Source organism: Mauremys reevesii, linkage group 4 (genome assembly GCF_016161935.1).
Source record: "Mauremys reevesii isolate NIE-2019 linkage group 4, ASM1616193v1, whole genome shotgun sequence".
Taxonomy (NCBI): Eukaryota; Metazoa; Chordata; order Testudines; family Geoemydidae; genus Mauremys; species Mauremys reevesii.
The window spans coordinates 91687930-91707515 of NC_052626.1; the positions used below are offsets into that span (position 1 = coordinate 91687930).

Here is a 19586-nt window from a genome sequence, read left to right on the forward strand (position 1 = left end):
TAGAAGTAATAAGGGTGGCAATCTGCACCACTGGAACATGGGGAAAGGAATGAAATGAGAAAGGTAAATGAAGCGGAGTATTGCAGCAGGCAGAGGCCCCAACATCAGACATACAGTAGCACTATAGAGTCTCATAAGATCCCCTGAGTTTTACATTGAAGAGAAGTGACAAAATCATCAGGAGAGAAATGAGAATGACCAGCAGAAGCCTGAGGAGGAACAGCGTGAGAAGGGAGTCAAAAATACTAAAGAGCTGACTGAGGTTAGTGCTACTGGACTACAAATTATAAAGCGAAACATATAAAACTGCCTTAAAGGTAAACTGTGATGCTTGGGCAAGAGAAATGGGATGTGTGTGGGGGGGGAATCTTTATGGACCCCACCCCAAACACAACCAAAATGTAAGGTATGCCCAGGCGCCAATAACACAATTACATTGTGAAGCCAATAGGGTGACTAGATGTCCCGATTTTATAGGGACAGTCCCGATTTTTGGGTCTTTTTCTTATATAGGCTCCTATTACCCCCCACCCCCTGTCCCGATTTTTCACACTTGTTGTCTGATCATCCTAGAAGCCAAGCATTTGAAAAGCAGCTCCTAGGTTTACCTGCCAATGACTGTGTTTGTGATTCTGTGCATGTCCCCTGACCCAGTGCTGTTTGAGACAACTGTGATATTTTCAGCTGTTGCAGAACAAGCAAGAAGTCTTAAAATCAGGCCTTGGCAGGATCATTTTTTAAAAATATACTGATTTTCCAAGTATTTTGTTTTAAAATGTAATCAATTTACACACACACACACACACACACACACACACACACACACACACACACACACACACACACACACACACACAGCTGTTGATCTGGGATCTTAAAAAGTTGTTTTAATTTGGAGAGGGGGCAAGTAAAGCTTTTCAGTAGAGTTGGACACAAATTGGAACCATTTATGCAAACCTCTCTGAACTTTGAAGTGCTACAGGCTTTAGATCTAGATCTAGATCTGAACCTCCCTGCTTCTTGGTTTGCAAAACAAAAATCCAACTGAGATTTTACAAAACCTAACATACTGGCTTTGCCCATCTCTTAACTGTATTTGTGAAGAAGTCATTTCACTACCAAAAAACAGGGTTTCCAGGAATGCTATTTTCTGGAGAAATATTGGCACAAAACCACAATCCTTGCATTTATGTAACTGAAGTCAGTGGGGGTCTTGTCTGGCTCAGCATTGTAGAATAGGGCCCCTGGTTAGAGATATTCAGCAGCCAGTTTGTTCAGTTTTGTATTCTCTATGGTTATGTGTTGGAATTTATCCTGCTTCTCATTTGAATCATGTACCCATTACTCACTTAGCTTTGTTACATCTTTAATTATGACCTTTTGGTTCTAAATGAATAAGTGGTATAATTTTACTTTAAGAAATATGCCAGGACTCAACTACCAACATCTTTAGATTTCATAGAAATTGCAGGGATCATAGAAATTTAAACTTGATAATTACCTCAATATTTCAAGTCAGATAATCGCTATATAAAATAATTATGGGTTGTTGTTTTTCCAAATTCACTTTGCATGGTTATTGTAGGTTACAGTAGGTTATGCTGTGAGATGTTACACAAGATGGAGAAGTACAATGTATCTTAATGCAAGATTATTCTACATGACATGCTATTAATTTATGGCAGGTTGTGCCTAGAGCCGTGGATAGGCACCTCTTTTCACCTTAGAACAAATATGTAAAATATCAGAATCCACATTTTCCTTTTAAAGAATGCCCAGGGCAGTTTTTTAATTCTGTTTAGAAGCTGCAATGCCTATTCTCCAGTGCACTGTTATGTCTCTTTCCTGATGGTACTAGCAAAGGTGCAAGGATTATGTAGGCACAATACAAAGGTCACAAGCAATTACCATATCCTTTGCATGCATCTTGCATTAAACCTTCAATAACTCATCCCTGTATCATTCATGTGTAATTTATTTTGTTATCATAAGTTATTTCCCATCAGTTTACATTTTATCATACACGCTGGCACATCTATGGTCATTTAAGCAACAGGACAGTACCTGCTGAGGTTTATTTTCTCAATTTAAAAAGAGAAGATAATTGGAAGTTCAAAAGAAGAATTTTTAAAATATCACCAGATAGCTCAATGGACATTTTCTCAAAATGCTAATACATTTTTTTTGTATTAAAAACAAATAAAAAAATAACTTGGCATGATTTCTATCATGTTGATCCTTTTGGGTTCTCAAACGTTATGATCCATGGAAAGTCTGGATTCATGCTTACTTCTACTCTTCATTAAGTCAGTTGTAGTTGAATTGCTGGTAAAGCAGGCTGCTGATACAGTAGGTGGGCATGCTGAATAAAATACGTATCACAGCTGTACCTGCACTTGTCAGAGAGCCAGCCTGCTTTTCGCCAGTCTGTTCTCCACTGCTTCCTGGTCATAACCCATCTGTTTCTGAATTCATAAAATGCTGAAGAACACAAATATCTGAACCTATTATAGGTAATATGCTTCAATTAAATTCTGATTGTGGAGCTGTGCTTAACAGAGAAACATTGGTAATGTATCTCTTTCAGATCTGTCAATAAAATAGACACCAGTCCATAGATGTTTCTTTAGCATTTAGAGTCGTTTCCACACAGAAGTTTCTACATATGGTAAACTTGTCCAATATACTTCCAGTTGCAAAGGAAAACCAAACCTAACCAAAACACACCCAACAGAGTACAGTAGGTTACTAAAACCGATTAGCCAAGAAATTGCATACCCTGTGAGATACCAAATTAGGCAAACTTAAAGGTAAAATAAACCAGACAGTTATTAATCTGACACTTACTGGTAAGTAAAAGAGTACTTTACTTTTCAATTTGATTAACTGATAACACATACAAAAATAATGTAGCTAATAAAAAAGTTTATCTTGTGCATGTACTTTTTCCAGTGGAGGTGAAATGCTCAACTTTGCAAAGTCAGTTTCATAAGATATAAGAATTAGAGGAACTCAGCAGGCCATCAATAACTGATTTAATAGGAACAGACTTTAAATAGGAAAAGTAGGTGAGGGATATATCCCCAGGATATTTGCTGAGAATACCTACAGTACCTATGATTAAACTATCTGTCCTCTGGATGTCATCATTGCTCTTTTTATATGCTGTTGGTTGAAAGTGCATTTATGTAGAAGATAACTGCAATCCTAAGGAAGCTAGTTTTGGTGCATTATATTTGGTACTTCAGTGCATCTCTAATTAGAAGGTAATACACAAGTGTGTGGTCAGATCATTACTATCTATAATGCATGTTGAATCGTGCTCTATAATATAGGGGACCCCTGCACAGATTTCATTTGACATGAATTCACATCTCTGCTTCAAGATGCACTTTATGCTTCTTCGCAGCTGAGAAACCCCTGCCAATCAGCAACAGTGTTTGCAGTATTTGCAAAAATCTTCTTTGTGTTAAACCAGAATTTAAAATTTCAAAATAAGGTGGTTGATTTTTAGGGGAAGAAATGTTTCAAAGCACCCAGAACATGACAAAAGAAGAAGCTGAGTTAGAAGTAAAAGGGAAGTTCAGAACATGGTGATACCTATTTCAGCACAACTAGATCTGACCCAAGAAATCCGATTGATTTCTACAAAAGATGAATAAGAAAATAGGCAAAGTTGTGGTAGCTGCAGTAATGTGCCTATATTTCTACAAGATCTTTGATAATTTGTTACAGAAAAAGGTTTTAGATAGAAGTGGACCCTCAAATCTGAGCTAACAGCTCCTAAATTTTGTGGTTACCAAATGTTGAATTCAAATCTCAGAATCAAAACCCACCACTATGTTTTTGGATCTTGATTAGTTCCAAGACCAGCAGGGTCCTGTTCTCCAGGTGCAGTTTGGCCTGTTGGCAGCTGGTATAAATTACAGATGACACTGGTCCCCAGATGGCCCTAGGATCAGGGGAATGATGTAAAGCCACCTTTGCACTCCCTCTCCTTAGCTGTGCCAAGTAGTCTCCAGCTGCTGCCCAAGATCTGGTCCTAAGTCCTCACGTTGGAAGTGCCTCAAATAATGTCATCTTGGAGCAGCACAGCTACCACTAAAAGAATGCTCAGAAGCACCATTTTAACATCATCTCTAATACAATCCCTAGTTTATGTGTGGAGACAAGTGAATGTGTAAAGCAGTGCTTCTCAAAGCCGATCCGCCGCTTGTTCAGGGAAAGCCCCTGGCAGTCCGGGCTGGTTTGTTTACCTGCTGCGTCCGCAGGTTCGGCCGATCGTGGCTCCCACTGGCCGCGGTTCACCGCACCAGGCCAATGGGGGGCTGCAGGAAGCAGCGCGGGCCGAGGGATGTGCTGGCCACCCTTCCCGCAGCCCCCATTGGCCTGGAGCGGCAAACCGCGGCCAGTGGGAGCCACTATCAGCCTAATCTGCAGACGTGGCAGGTAAACAAACTGCCCGGACTGCCAGGGCTTTCCCTGAAGAAATGGTGGCCCAACTTTGAGAAGCACCGGTGTAAAGAATTGTACTGAGCCAAATGATTGCAGCTTTTTTTTTTTTTTAAAGAGATTATTATTGGTATTAGAGTAGTGCTCCAGGCTCACTCAAAGATTGGGATCCCACTGCACATGAGGATATAAAAACACAGAGGAAGAGATACTGTCCCTTCCCCATGCTCCAAATACAATAAATAAGATATCTAGTGCTGATGTAGCACATTTCCTTAATAGAGCTCCAAGCACTTCACAAAGGTGGTTATTATCACTATTCCCTTTTTACAGATGGGAAAACTGAGGCACAGAGAGGTGAAGTATCTTGCCCAAAGCCGCCCAGTGATAGAACTGGGAGTGGCACTCAAGTCGCCTGAGCCCCAGTCCAGTGAGCTATCCAGTAGACCACAGCACTTCTGGATTTGTATGGCTGTCTGACCGACTCCTCCTTAGTTAATTTTCTGAAAATTTTCCTAGTTTAACTTTGCAAAGGGATTAGAGTCGGGAGATCTGGGTTCTATTCCCCCCAACTGCCATCCCCCTTTATAACCATGAGCCAAGTGGTTAGGGCACTGATGTGCAGAGCCAGGTTCAATTTCTCCCTGGGCCCAATGTGGCAAAGGGATTTGAATTTGGGTTCCCTATCTCTGAGGTGAATATGCTAACCACTAGGCCATAGGGTCATTCTCTCTCTCTGGCCCACTACATATTTAATTAGTTCTACCCAGCAGAACAGCTTCAACAGGAGAGACAGAGAGCCCTACACTGCAATATCCCATAGTATACTGGTTAGAGCACTTGCTTGAGAGGTGGGAAACCCAATGCTGAGCATTGCAATGCCTAAATCCCTTTGTGGATCTAGCCCTTGGCCTCTCCATGCCCATTTTTCTGACTTGTACACGGGGGATAAAGATACTTACCACCTTTTGGAGATGCTGTGAGAGTTCATAAAGCACTTTGAGCTCCTCACTTGGAAAGTGCTCTGGAAGGATAAAGTAGTAGTAGCATTAACAATTTTATGTTAGAATTGCAAGCCACTGTTTTTAGGTTTTATGAAAATTATGGCATTATGAGAACATTGCTAGAAATTAACTTTGAGATGCTTCCCCATTTCGATGCTTGTATTTTGTCTTGCATGTAAATGTGTATGCTTTCATGCCTCAGCTACACCAACTCTACTCCTCTCCTGTTTCTATTTATTTTAACAGCAATATATGTTTACAAAATCAGTTGAAAAATGTTAATGATCAGTTCACAGAATACTAATGTGGATTCAAATTACTTTCACATGAATCAAGACAAATTAAAAAATGCTGTTTGATCATTAACTGCTTCAAATGTGTGTCACGAGAATTCCTGTATTTCAGAATATAGATGTTTTAAAAGGACAGTATCCTATTAGGCAACTGAGCTGATTGCAAAAGTTTGGGATGGGGGCAGATTATAGTAAGGGCTGGATTGTCCCTGGCCTTAGTACAGGTGAGGGAGGTGGAAGATGACTTGCATCCCGGTTTTAAGGGCTATACAAGGGCCAGAATCACTTGCAGTCCCTACCCTCAGAGAGCCCAGAGACTGCTCTCTCTGTGCACAGCCAACAGGGGAGGGAGTGTAAGATTAGCCAGTGGGGGTCAGTGACAGAAGTATAACACTTGGTAACAATGACCCACATCATCTTTTTTTTTTTTCCAATTTGCACAAATTCTTTTTAAAAATGTATCTATCCATCCCTGACATGACTTGAAACACCTCACCTACGCCCCCACTAAAGTGCAGCTGTACTGTTCAATATAACCCACTGCCACCGAACCAGCCATCTGAAATCTCAGATCTCCCTCTTCCTCCAGCAACACCAGCCTTCCAGTGAGCCCCACCCCCCTATTTTCAAATGCCTGAGCAAAGACAGAAGTTTTGCAGCGCACCCTGAAGGTGGTTAGAGTCTAGCTGTTTCTGACAAAGGAGGGAGTGTGAATTCCAAACCCAGGAGGCCCACTTCTCTTTTATACCAAGGGGGCTCCAGTTGGAGGGCCTCTCTTGATCCTGTCTGTGGTAAAAGGACATTGGGAAGCAGGCAGCATGACATAGTCCAGGAAATAAATAGCTCTCTCTTGCCAGCACTCCTGCACATGCACTATATTGCACAAGGCTTGCCTGTCCAGCCCCACAGTTCAAACTACAGGGAGGTGAGTTGCAGAGCACTCTAAAGTGTTGTGCTCTAATTGCCCTGTGTAGACTCTGCTGCTGCGAATGAAATGGTAACCTAGTTCCTATTAGCGTAGTCCTTGTGTGCAACGTAGACCAACTCATAGTCTCAGATCTTTGGCAAAAATGGAGCTACTGAAGCTTCCAGAACCCCCAACCTAGAAAGGAACCTATCAGAAAACTGTAGAAGGAGCCTGCAACATTTCCCATTGCTTCTCTTAATACATTGACAAATGAGCTTCTGAACAGATTGCTTTTGAGACTGTAAATCAATGAACAAAAAAGTAAATTTCAGCAGATACTGGAACTAGGTGCAGCAGAATCACAGCAAGTGCATACAAAAATAATGACTGCCCAATGACAAAATGGAAAACTAAGCTTGCTTCAAATAGAAAGCACAAAATGAGCATGTGTGGCAATGTCACACTATCTAGGGTGACCAGAGTGCAACTGTGAAAAAACGGGATGGGGGGGGGAATAGGTGCCTATATAAGAAAAAGTCCCCAAAAACGGGACTGTCCCTTTAAAAATGGGACATCTGGTCACCCTAATACTATCACTTGTGTATAAAAACAGATACTACTCAGTAGAATTTGAAATAATGGAACAGGAAGGCCTACATGTGATTGGGTTGAATGGCAGTCTGGAAATACAGAAGACCAAATGGATGTATAACTTGTCCACTGAACAGGATGTAAAAGGATATTCCTAAAGAAATTTGATGCAGTATTTAATGAACTGGAAACTGTTAGTAATACAATGCATCATACTGAAATATGTGCATATATGCAACCAAAAAGTACACCATGCAACATCTCATTAGCACTGAAAGCTAAAGTAAAAGCTAATCCTGAAGCATGGTAAATTAGACGCTACTGAGCAAATTCACACACCAACTGACTGAGTTAATAAAATGGTTACCATAATAAACCAAACAAATTAAGGATTTGTATAGCTCTAAAAAGAACTGAATAAAGTACTGAAGAAGTCAGGTATACATTTCAAAATGCAAGAGTATTTTCAGTTTTGGAATTAAATAATTGGTTTTGGCAGCTCCGACTGTATACAAAAAGAGCAAAACTCCACACCTTCAACTTCCTGCTTGGTACATCTACATTTAAGCATCTTCCTTCCCTTCTGGACCACCTCAGGTATACCAAAGTTGTCCCATATCTTTGAGGATTTGAATGGGGTGGAAGAAATAATAAACCCTACAATGAGACTTATGGGAGAATGATTTTCTGCAATGTGTCAAAGAAAAGAACCTTAAATTGAACAGGCACAAATGTCAGATGGGATTGAATGAAATTAGGAGACATATTCAGTGACACACGTATTTGACCACAACCAAGAAACTTGGAGACTACTGTACAAACAGAAAGATCCTCAAACCAGGAGGCCTTGAAGAGATTCATGGGCTTGTTACTCATCCTTAGTTTATCACAAATTAAATGCTCCATTCATAATGTTGCTTGAGTACAGTGCAGAATAACACATGGATAAAAGCGACAACAAAACCTTTTGACAATTAGAGAAACTTGTCACAGAAGCACCAGTACTGAAGTACTTTGAGGTTGATAGAGAGCATAAGATCTCAGTCAATTTAAACTCACATCGATTGGTGGCTGTCATTCTGCAAGATGATCTCCAACTGGATATGCTTGAAAAGCACTGACTGAAATACAACAGAACTGTGCTCAGGTAGAGAAAGAAATGCTGCAATTGTTTTTGGTCGTGAGCAGTTTTATGAGTGTGTTTATGGGCAGAAATCAGTTCAGATGGAAACAGACCATAAACTGCCACATTACAGAAACCAATGTGCAAAACACTGCCTAGATTTCAGAAAGATCACGAGGATTGTAAAAGTACTTGTTAAATGTACAATACATGTCAAGCAATGGGATTCTTACAGCAGACATGCTCTCAAGAGCACCTACATACTAATTTTTGTGACAAGGTATTTGATGAATGGGCATGAAGTTTGGGAACAAATATATTGGGCCAGTCTCAGTCACATGGGGCATACAGGGCTAATCAGTTCAGGGCTGGATTTTTACTTCAGGCATAGCCCTGGGCAAGGTGTTTTGCATAAACAGCACAACCACAGGCATAACCATGGGAGGCACTATGACTCAGACACATCCCTTGAGTCATGATGCCTCGGCTTTCTCTTTTCTCCAGGTGAGGTGGGGGTGAAGGTAATCATTTGTCACTGGCCTATACCACTAGCAAACTAGGACATCCCTATGGCTGCTCAAAGAGCTAGCCAGCAAGTTGTTGGCTAGTGCTAAGAATCTGTCCATTACCCACTCCTTCTCTACCAACTCACTTCAGAACAGGAGTACATGGCAGTGCAGTGCCCTCTGACATCTATTCACCTGGACCCAAGATCCACATAGCCCACATTAGGATGTAAAAAGGATTCTTACTGTCCATCAGTCCTTGCATAGTCCAGGTAAGAATCTAGCCTTTGCGAGCAGCTGTTCTTTTACTCTTGTTTTAAATTGCTATCAAAATATAATGTAGTATGTGTATTTTACGCTTTGAAATTAACATCTACCTAAGAAACAACCAACTGGAATGAAATCCCTAATCTACTCTATTTCATTCAGGACAATTTTATCTAACTAATTTTTAACAAATCTAAACCACTGCCCAGATCTACTCTGGCTGTGAGGAACTGGTAATCAAGTCAAGCACCATTGACTATGAGAATAGTGAACTGTAGAAAATGACTTCTCAGCACTATGTAGTGTCACAGCACAATTTAAATAACATGTTCATTATTCAGGATCTCATAATTCATGTATACAGAAATTGATACAGGGAGCTAAAATAGGCTTTGGTGCTTTTAACAGTTAAATAAATAAATCACCTATATATATCATTACCAGTCCTACTGCACATTCAAACATTCTCTAAGTATCTGATCTGTTATAATAAAAGTCCTTCCAAAATTAAATTCATTGGAATAATATTAAGTGCTAATTTAGAATGAGAGATGCATATTTGGTGGCTAAAGTTATTGCATTCACATGTAGATACCTCTTAAACGAACAAAGAGTTCTGTCTGGGTAGGAATATCATATGTATTATTATTATGCTGATGCACAACAGGGTTCTTATAACTGTGATAACCTAGATCATATTTAATTACACACATTGCTCTCTAAATTTCACAAAAAGGGGATAAGGATTTGTTTTTGTGGAGAGGAGAATTTAGTGCAAAGAGGTTATTATCTTGATTAGCAGATATACGTAAAAATAAAATTGTTGTACTCCGATTCTTGCTCACATTTCTGGTGGGAGCACGTTTGAAACTTAGTATTGCTTAGTTTTTCTATCAGAACTTGAAAATGTGATTTCAGCTAATCAAATATATATATCTCATATGTGTGTAAGTTTTATGAAATATACAGCTGAGCCAAACTTCTTGTGAAAGTCATAAGAGGAAATTTGCCAATCTACTAATTGTTTGACCATTTGTGCAATGGCAGTGAATTTGGTAAAAATTTATAGGTTTAACAGAATATCAAGAACTCTCCAAATAAGTTTTGCCAGTAACTATCCACAAAACCAAATGTTCATGGTGCTTTACAGAATTTCATTGCTGTACCTGATGGCTGGCTGTTTGAGCCACATCAGCTGATTGGAGTCACATGGCACATGCTTGCTTCATCTGAATCTATGCCATGTTCTCAAGTAGTTCAGCAGATGCTGCTGTCACTCTTATGTTCAGAGGAAAGGCTGTATCTTTTGTGGATTCCCAGGAGCTACTGCAAAGATTTATTTTTCTTCATTTGTGAGTAATCCAAAGGGAACACTGTTCTAGTCTCCTTGACACCCAGACCCAAGCTCCCTGATACTTGATGTTTCTATTATATTTGTGTGCTTATTAAGACCATTTCTATTTACCCTACAAAGTCACTGTCATTAAGAAGGAGCAGTTTTCCCCTGCTCAGGGTACACAGCCCCTCTCTGTGATTGGCCTACTAGGTAGCAGAGAATGCAGAATGCCAAGGTGCCCACCTGTCCTAGATATCTCTGCTCACCTGTCTCCCACAGAGGTTTCAGTCTGCCACTATGAAATAAGCCACACCAAGGTTGAGTGTATTCTCCCAGGCTTCTCTCTCACCTATCATCTTCCTCTTTTGCTGGTGTTTTTCCTCCTCCTCTCTTAACTCAAACCTTCCCCTTCATCTCCCAACCCTACCAATTAATATCTAAGGTGGCTGCTACACGGCTTCTCTCTGAAAAAAATTCATTGAGTAACTTCCTCTGTGACACTAGCAAACCAGGTGGCAGCCCATGCCAATATCCCCCGCCTCACTTGAATACTGATTAACACATAGCCAGAATCCATCTGGTTCACCTCTGTGTTAGTATTGTTAAAATAGGCATTAGTATTTAGACTTCATTGCATGCTTGTAAATTTCTGCATGCATTAATCTCATTTATAACATCTGTATCCCATGTTATAAGGTAATATTTGCGCATTTCCATTGTAAGCCTCTGTAACTGTGTGAACAGACAGGAGAGAACCATTAACCCAGGGGCTCCCAAACTTTTTGCCAGCAAGACCCCATTTTAATAATTTCCTCCCAGGACCCCAGACAGCATAGTGAACTCCATTCTGAAGAGCAAAATGGGGTCCCTCCACTCAGTGTGACCTCACAAGCACCACACGTGTGATATCACGCCGCATGGAAGCTGTCTTCCACACAGCATGACCTTGTATGTATGGTGCATGTGAGGTGATCCCAACACGGCTGAACATCCCGCAACTATTGTGGAACATCAAGTTGTGCAAGTGAATTCCTTCCATCAGCTGAGTTTGTAGCTCAAAGTGCAAGGGGGGAAGGGATTAAAAAGCCCTAACAAGGAACAACTGTAGCTTTATTCTGCTTGGACTCTGAGGGGCCAGGATTACTAAGCATAAGCGAAAGAGCCACAGTGCTTACCCTAGGTTAGCCCAATAGGACCTATAGAGCTTGCTTACTATCGAAGCTTCTATTATTATTTGAAATTTAAGATTGGAACTTGTGTGTGTGTGTGTGTAGGTTTACCTGCTTTAACCTTGTAAATAATTCTCATTTCCTTTTCCTATACAATAAATCTTTAGATAGTTTAATATAGAACTGGCTACAAGCATTGTCTTTGGTGTGAGATCTAAAGTGCAATTGACCTGGGGTAAGTGACTGGTCCTTTGGGACTGGGAGTAACCTGAATATTGCTGTGATCTTTGATGTAAGGGATCATCGATCACAAAGGTAGGGTTACATGGATAATGAGACAGGTCAGAGTACCCAAAGAGACTGTCTGTGACTCCATGTTAAGGATGTTATAGTGCCGGAGGAGTTTTACACTTGATAACTGGTTGCTGAAATCTAAATACAGAACTCACAATCAATTTGGGGTTTGTGTGCTGTTTCCTAACAGGTTGCCCTGTTGTTGATATCCATGCTCTTGAGCCGCTACAGGACAGCTTGACACCCTCATTCATTGTCACCACTGATAGCACCATCATTTTCCCTGTCATGTAGGCTCACAATCTGAAGTCCTCTTTGATATTTAATCTCTTTCACCCTCACATCTAGGCTGTCCCCCAAACCTACCACTTTTCCCTCTAAAACATTCCCAACATCCATTTTTCTCCAATTCAGTGCTAACACTTTTGTCCCGACTTGCATCACCTCTTCTTTCCTGGCTTCCCTGACAGCCACGTTGCTGCTTCCTTGCCTGATCTGATCATGTTACCTGCTTTTGAATCCCTCCACTATCTTCCCATTCTCCACCACATCAAGTTCAAGTTTTTGTTTTTGCCTTTAAGGTCCTCTATAACTCTGCCCCACCTCCTTTCCACCCTTATTTTAGAACAGAGTTGGGCAAACTACGGCCTGTGGGCCACATCCGGCCTGCAGGACTGGCCTGCCCGGCCATTGAGCTCCCGGCCAGGAAGGCTAGCCCCCACCTCTCCCCTGCTGTCCCCCATCCTCAGCTCATCGTGCTGCCAGCACTCTGGGTGGTGGGGCTGCGAGCTCCTGCCAGGCAGCGTGGTGGTGTGGCTGGCTCCGGCCAGGTAGCGCGGCTGCCAGTCCTGGTGCTCTGAGTGGCATGGTAAGGGGTAGGGGAGTGGGGGGATTGGATAAGGGGCAGGGGCTCCTGTGGGGCAGTCAGGACAGGGAGCAGGGGGCAGTTGGATAGGGGGTGGAGTCCCAGGGAGGCAGTTAGGGCACGGGGTCCCAGGTCAGGGGATAAGGAGAAGGGGGGGTTGGATGGGTCAGGGGGTTTTGAGTGGGGGTGGATAGGGGGTGGGGGCAAGGCTGTTTGGAGAGACACAGCCTTCCCTACTCGGCCCTCCATATAATTTCAGAACCCCAATGTGGCCCTCAGGCCAAAAAATTTGCCCACCCCCGATGTGGTCCTCAAGCCAAAAAGTTTGCATAAGTGAGGAAGTAGGGTCTGGGGGTGCTGCAGCATGCCCTGGCTTGCAGTGGTTTCCATCATATACAGGGTTTACAGATTGGTTCAATGGCTCTCAGCACCCCCACTATACAAATTGTTCCAGCACCATTGCTTGAAATGGCTTCTAGTCCAGTCCCCTGCACTCAAAGTATTATCTAGACCATCCCTGAGAAGTGTTTGTCCAACCTGCTCTTAAAAATCCCCAATGATGGAGATTCCACCTCCTTTGGCAATTTATTCCAGTGTTCAACCACCCAGACAGTTAAGAAGTTTTTCCTAATGTCCAGCCTAAACCTCTCTTGCTGCAATTTTAGCCCATTGCTTCATGTCCTATCCTCAGAGGCTAAGGAGAACAATTTTTCTCCCTCCTCCTTGTAGCAACCTTTTATGTACTGGAAAACTGTTATGTCCCCTCTCAGACTTCTCTTCTCCAGACTAAACAAATCCAGTGTTTTCAATCTTTCCTCATAGGTCATGTTTTTAAGACCTTTAATAATTTTTGTTGCTCTCCTCAGGACTTTCTCCAGTTTGTCCACATCTTTCCTAAAAGATGGTGCCTAGAACTGGACACAATACTCCAGTTAAGACCTTATCAGCGTAGAGTAGAGCGGAAGAATTACTTCTCGTATCTTGCTTACAACACTCCTGCTAATACATGTCAGAATGATGTTTGCTTGTTTTGCAACAGTGTTACACTGTTGACTCATATTTAGCTTGTGTTCCAGTATGGCCCCCAGATCCCTTTCTGCAGTGCTCCTTCCTTGGTAGTCATTTCCCATTTTGTATGTGTGCAATTGATTGTTCCTTCCTAAGTGGAGTACTTTGGCATTTGCCCCTCTTGAGCTTCATCCTATTTACTTCAGACCATTTCTCCAGTTTGTCCAGATCATTTTGAATTTTAATCCTATCTTCCAAAGCACTTGCAACCCTTCCCAGCTTGGTATCATCCACAAACTTTATAAGTGTAGTCTCTATGCTATTATCTAAATCATTGATTAAGATATTGAACAGAACCAGAACCAGAACTGATCTCTTAGGGATCGCACTCAATATGCCCTTCCAGCTCAACTATAAACCACTGATAATTACTCTCTGGGAACTGTTTTCCAATCAGTTATGCACCTATCTTATAGTAGCTCCATTTAGGCTGTATTTCCCTAGTTTGTTTACGAGAAGGTCATGTTAAACAATATCAAAAGCCTTACTAAAGTGAAGATATACCACATCTACCGCTTGCTGCAATGCCACAAGGATTGTTACTCTGTCAAAGTAAGCTAGTGGTTTGTTTGACATGATTTGTTCTTGACAAATTCATGTTGACTGTTATGTATCACATTATCTTCTAGGCGTTTGCTGATTATTGATTGCTTGATTATTTGCTCCATTATCTTTCTGAGTACTGTAGTTAAGCTGACTGGTCTGTAATTCCCCAGGTTGTCCTTATTCCCCTTTTATCTTGTGACACATGCACCCCCTCCCAGCCACTGCAGTCCCCCAATACCAGACTCAATGTCTCATTTGTCCAGTTTTTCCCCAAGCATCTCAATTCTTTCCTCCATCACACCACTGTGTGGGAATGTCTTTCCTGTTCTGGTTTACAAGATCACTTCCTTCTCCATGTTCAAATTCCTCCTGAAGACCCATTCCTACCATGAAACCTACAAGAAACTAACCAATTGGCTTTTTTAAGTGTGTGAGATGACAGAATATGCTACATATCCTATAAGAACACATGAAAATATTATAAGTGTCAGATGCTCACCTGGTGTAAATTGGCATAGCTTCATTGAAGTCAATGGAGCTGTACTGATTTATACCAGCAGGAAGATCCCACGTTATCTGGCCATGGACAATTACCAGCTGGCCTCTTGATTTGTTTATTGTATATCCTTTTTCCTACCCACACTATCTGTCAGGTTTGTCTTGCAAAATGCAGGCCCTGTGAGGAAGGGATTGTGCCTTTTTTTGTGACTGTTGAGCACTTAGCAGATACTGAGCAACACCAAAGCAACTAGTACGGTAGTAGTAGTTAAATAGTTGTTTAATAATATAAATGAAATTAGTTTCACAATAAACTGATTGCCAGTTTCAATGACATTCATAGATAGCTGAAATTAGGGAGGATGGAAAAAGGCTAACCATTAAATGGATGGGGGGGTGGAAAATCACACAATTCTTTCCCATGTGAAATTCATCTTTTCATTCACTTCTTGTTAATTTTTCTTTGCTCTGGAAGGAGAGCCCTAAAGAATCTCATCTTTCAAGAGAAAGAGAAATGAAGGAAAAACACAGAATTGGCTGTCCAGGTACTATGATACAGCTGATGATTGCATCTGATCTCTTGCTGGCCTCTGGCACAAGGTTTCACAGAATCTGTGCATTTAAAGAACACTACATGACATCTTATTAATTTCCAGAACTGTCACTTTCCTTTGGCTGCAAGTGACCCAGTGGAATAGAAACTCCTTCATCTGTGTTTCATGTTTTCATATACTCGTTATCAAAATGGTTTCCTTATGCATGGTCAACAAAGCACACAACCTCCTCTGAAAGGAGAACATGCACAATCTAAAGTAGGTTCCTGACACCACCGAGTGCAATATTGCAGTGTCATGGTTACTGGCCTTGCTTAACTTCTGTCCACTTTCTGGTCTCTCTGAGAGCACCCACTTCAGGTGCTAGGCCTCTTGACCTCACCTCTCTTGTGGTGGATTCTTGCAATTCTTCCACTCTTAGACCAGGACCAGGAAACACCACCCTGTATGTACCAACTGCTGACCACCATCTTGGTCTGACTGGGTTTCAGGCACCTGCATTTCCTCTCTCTGGGCACTCTGACTGGTGACATTTACCACCAGCTTTCTTAAAACAAAGTATTTTTATTTAGCAGTTGGAACAAAGCATTAGAGAAAAAAAGATTTTAAGCAACGAACAGCCTACAGGCATAGTCAGTCTCATCTAAACTTATGCTTCACTGAAAGCCTCTTAAGTTACTGGAACCAAACCAACTAACTTTCTCTTCTGTTTCTTTGGATCTTTTTCAAGTACATCTTAGCTAGGAATAGAGGTGTGTTCCTAATTCAAGTTTACTATGATTTTACCTCTAGTTAGTTAAGACAAGGCAGTTTGCATTTTTCACACAAGTTAACAAGTAGACTTAGAGACTATGAAAGAGCCTAGTATTACCTCAGCCTGCTAACTTGTGTGAAAAACTGCAAACTGCCTTGTCTTTACTAGGATAGCACCTCATATTACCTCATTAGGGTGACCAGATGACAAGAACAAAATATCAGGACACATAGCGGGCGGGGCTGCCGCCGAAGCAAAATTATCGGGACAAATGGCGTCCTGACCATACGTCGGTCGGGACGCGGGACAAACAACTAAATATAGTGACAGTCCCGATTTTATCGGGACGTCTGGTTACCCTATACCTCATGTTGGTTAATTCAAGTAGCGGACTCAAGATAAGAACACTCCTTTTTCCCTAGTGAAGACAAGGCCTCAGCCAGATCCCCCACCTTGTTCAAATTGACCTTGATTGCTGCCCAGGAGTAGAGCTAGTAAGACTACTCATTCTTATATTGTCTCTTATCAACTTTTATGTATTTTCTATCAGGTGCCTTAGATGGGCAGGCTCTGCTTCCCAGGCAGACCCCCTATGGTTAAATATCCACTCCCTATAGATGGTACAGAAACAGTATGGTAGTGACAGATCCAGATAACTTATTAATAGTTATTAAATAGCTTTCCCACATTTGTCACATTCAATATAAATGAAAACATTGCTGTTTCCTTGGGATCGTTTGGTCTTTTAAGTTTCCTTGGAATGTGGGGAAAGTTGGTTATGCACAGGTATCTCCTCTCTTAGAAATAGTGAACTCCCCAGCCCTCCCTTTGTTATGGTCTGCAAAATATTAAATGGCTTTAAGTGGGCTTTTCTCCACTGGATTTCCAGATTTAAGACTATTGTATACTACAGCAAAGCTGTACAAAAGAGTATCCATAGAACGGATGAGAGTGAGTAGGGGCTCTCCCTTTTCAGTATTCAGAATCTTAACTGAGATCCATGGAAGAACAGAGCCCATCAGTGACTGTTGCTGGATAACTGTTTTAAAATTATACCACACCTATCAAACACTGAGGAATTCAGCTCAAATTCCAGTGAACAGCCAAACAGTTCATATAAGCTACAAGCAGCAGGCTGAGAATTAACCAACTACTAACCATCCGCTAAGGACATCTTCTCCTTTGCCACAGCTGCCAATCCTCCAGCTGGACTTGAGGCCTTCTCCTATGTCATGGGTACCTTAGGCTCACTTGCTGGTAGATAGTTGGGGGCTGAGCCTCTGTACCTAAGAGAAGGACCCCAGCCAGAGGCTTTTGATGCTGACATATTGCTCCCCTTTTCACCTTTAAAACTTTAGCAGAATTGTTACTGTGTTACAAATGCTATTGGAATTAAAGAGGGAAGTATCCTCAAACCAGCAGGAAAACAGTAACAGATATTGAAGTCAGCTCCTTGTGTCTACAAATCATATCCATTGACAGGAAGCAATGTGATTGCAGAATAGCAGGCCAGTTTCTTGACAGGATAAGGAGTGGCTGATAGCCACCAGGATAAGAACTTATCCCAAAGATATCATGTCTAGGGATTTTTTTCCAATAAGGTTACCGAAAAGCAACTATAACACCTCATACTGATAATTTAAAAGTAAAACTCCCATTGACTTCAATGGGGGCAGAGTTAAGCTAACCCTGAGCGCTTTTGAGATTCTTACTTGTACTTAACCATACTTCCTTATTGGTTTAATTGGGCAATAATGCTGAAGAATATTTAAACATGTTTGTAGGTGACTCCCAAAGTTGTGAATAGAGTTCAGAGAGACAGGCCCTGGTGATAGAGTGTGAACATTAGAAATATCAAGGCTGACCACTGTCTTTCACCTTGTGCAGTCATTTACACCTGTGCAAAAGGAGAATCCAAGTTGGTTGCTAGGTCAGAGTGGTAATATTTACATCTTCTTTGCACAGGTGTAAATGACTACACAAGATGCAAAGCGGTAGAGAATCAGGCCAATCGATATCATGGTGTTAGTGACCTTGATTCCATTCAAGTGACTTGTCTCCTGGGTGTGAAGATGATGGATCTCACAAGGCATTTAGACAAACATCCAGTGAGTGCTAGAGCAAGCCCATGGTTGTGATACATATTGGTACCAAAAATGCAGAGAAGTAAGAGAGAAAGGTCCTGGAAACTAAATTTAGAGGATTAGGGAAAAAATGGATTCAGTGAAGAGCCTTCACTGTAGCTTTCTCCGAAATGCTTCCATTTCCATATTCAGGACCACCAAGAGGCTCCAATCATGATCAGTGCCCCCACTGCATTAGCTACTTTACAATCACATAATAAAAAATTCCTGCCCTAGAAGCTCACAATATGACTTCTTCATGATAAAGATCAACATTTTCAAATTTTGGTACCTAAGTCACCCAAATAAATGTGGCCAGATTTCCATAGATTCTCGAATTGTGAGCGCTCGGCTCCAAGAATTAGGCCACATTTCTTTAAGAAATCTACACCTGGATTTAGGTGCCTAACAGTAGGCACTCAACTTTTTGCAACTAAATTTTCACACTTAATAAATAATTGGGATGCCTGTGTCTAAACACAAGTTGTTCAGCATTTTCTGGTATTACAAGTTTGTTTAATAAACTACAAAAGTGTCTGGGTTTTTTAAAACATGTTTTTATCTATTGTACAGTGAGCTTACCCAAGATCTAAACAGCTTTTGATTTGTGTCTAACAATAAATAGAAAAAGATTTGACAATTAAGAATGTGGGGCATCTATTTTTAACAAAATGTTTTTAAACTTTTGGCTAACTACAGGAGAAATGCACTGCCATCTGTTGGAGAAAGATAGCAAATTCAGGAAACTCTGCAGGATTATTGCTGCTTTGCATCAGGTAGAACAAAAGTCAGTTTCAACTCAGCATGTAACTACCTTGTTTAGACACAATATAAAACCTTGCTGTTGCATAGGGAGGAGATGCAAAATTATCTTGACAGGCTACAAGGTGAACTATTTTATACTTTTAAGCCTTTGAGTTCTTTACTAGCAGACTACCAGGGCCCAAATGTGAAGCACCGTCTTAGAATGAGAAACACAGGATAAGCAATAGTGCAGTAAGCCTATCTGGCATATCTTTGATATAAATATAGTTCTCCATAACCTCAGTTTCATGACTCAGCATTTTTGACGTCAAGTCTGTACAGTGGTAAAATGGAGACAACAATCGTGGGTGAGGAAGAGAAAATTTAATCTGTACTGGGAGACAAAGTTGGGAAGTGTGGTATGTTTGCCAATAATTGTGGTTTGTAGAACTTGTGTCAAGTATTTGCAGACTCTAAGAACTTTCTTCTCTT

General features: G+C 41.2%; 1 long non-coding RNA gene across 3 annotated transcripts in view; it reads left to right on the forward strand.

Moving 5' to 3' along the window:
* The first annotated feature begins 8885 nt into the window (after nucleotides 1-8885).
* Nucleotides 8886-19586, forward strand: part of LOC120405112 — a 30748-nt gene continuing 20047 nt past the window's right edge. The window contains exons 1-2 of one of the 3 annotated variants that reach the window (XR_005598376.1): nucleotides 8886-9148; nucleotides 19050-19137. This is a non-coding gene — a long non-coding RNA (uncharacterized LOC120405112). Of the gene's footprint in view, nucleotides 9149-18200; nucleotides 18336-19049; nucleotides 19138-19586 lie in introns of those variants that run through there. The other 2 variants (XR_005598374.1, XR_005598375.1) reach the window with 2 other exon arrangements.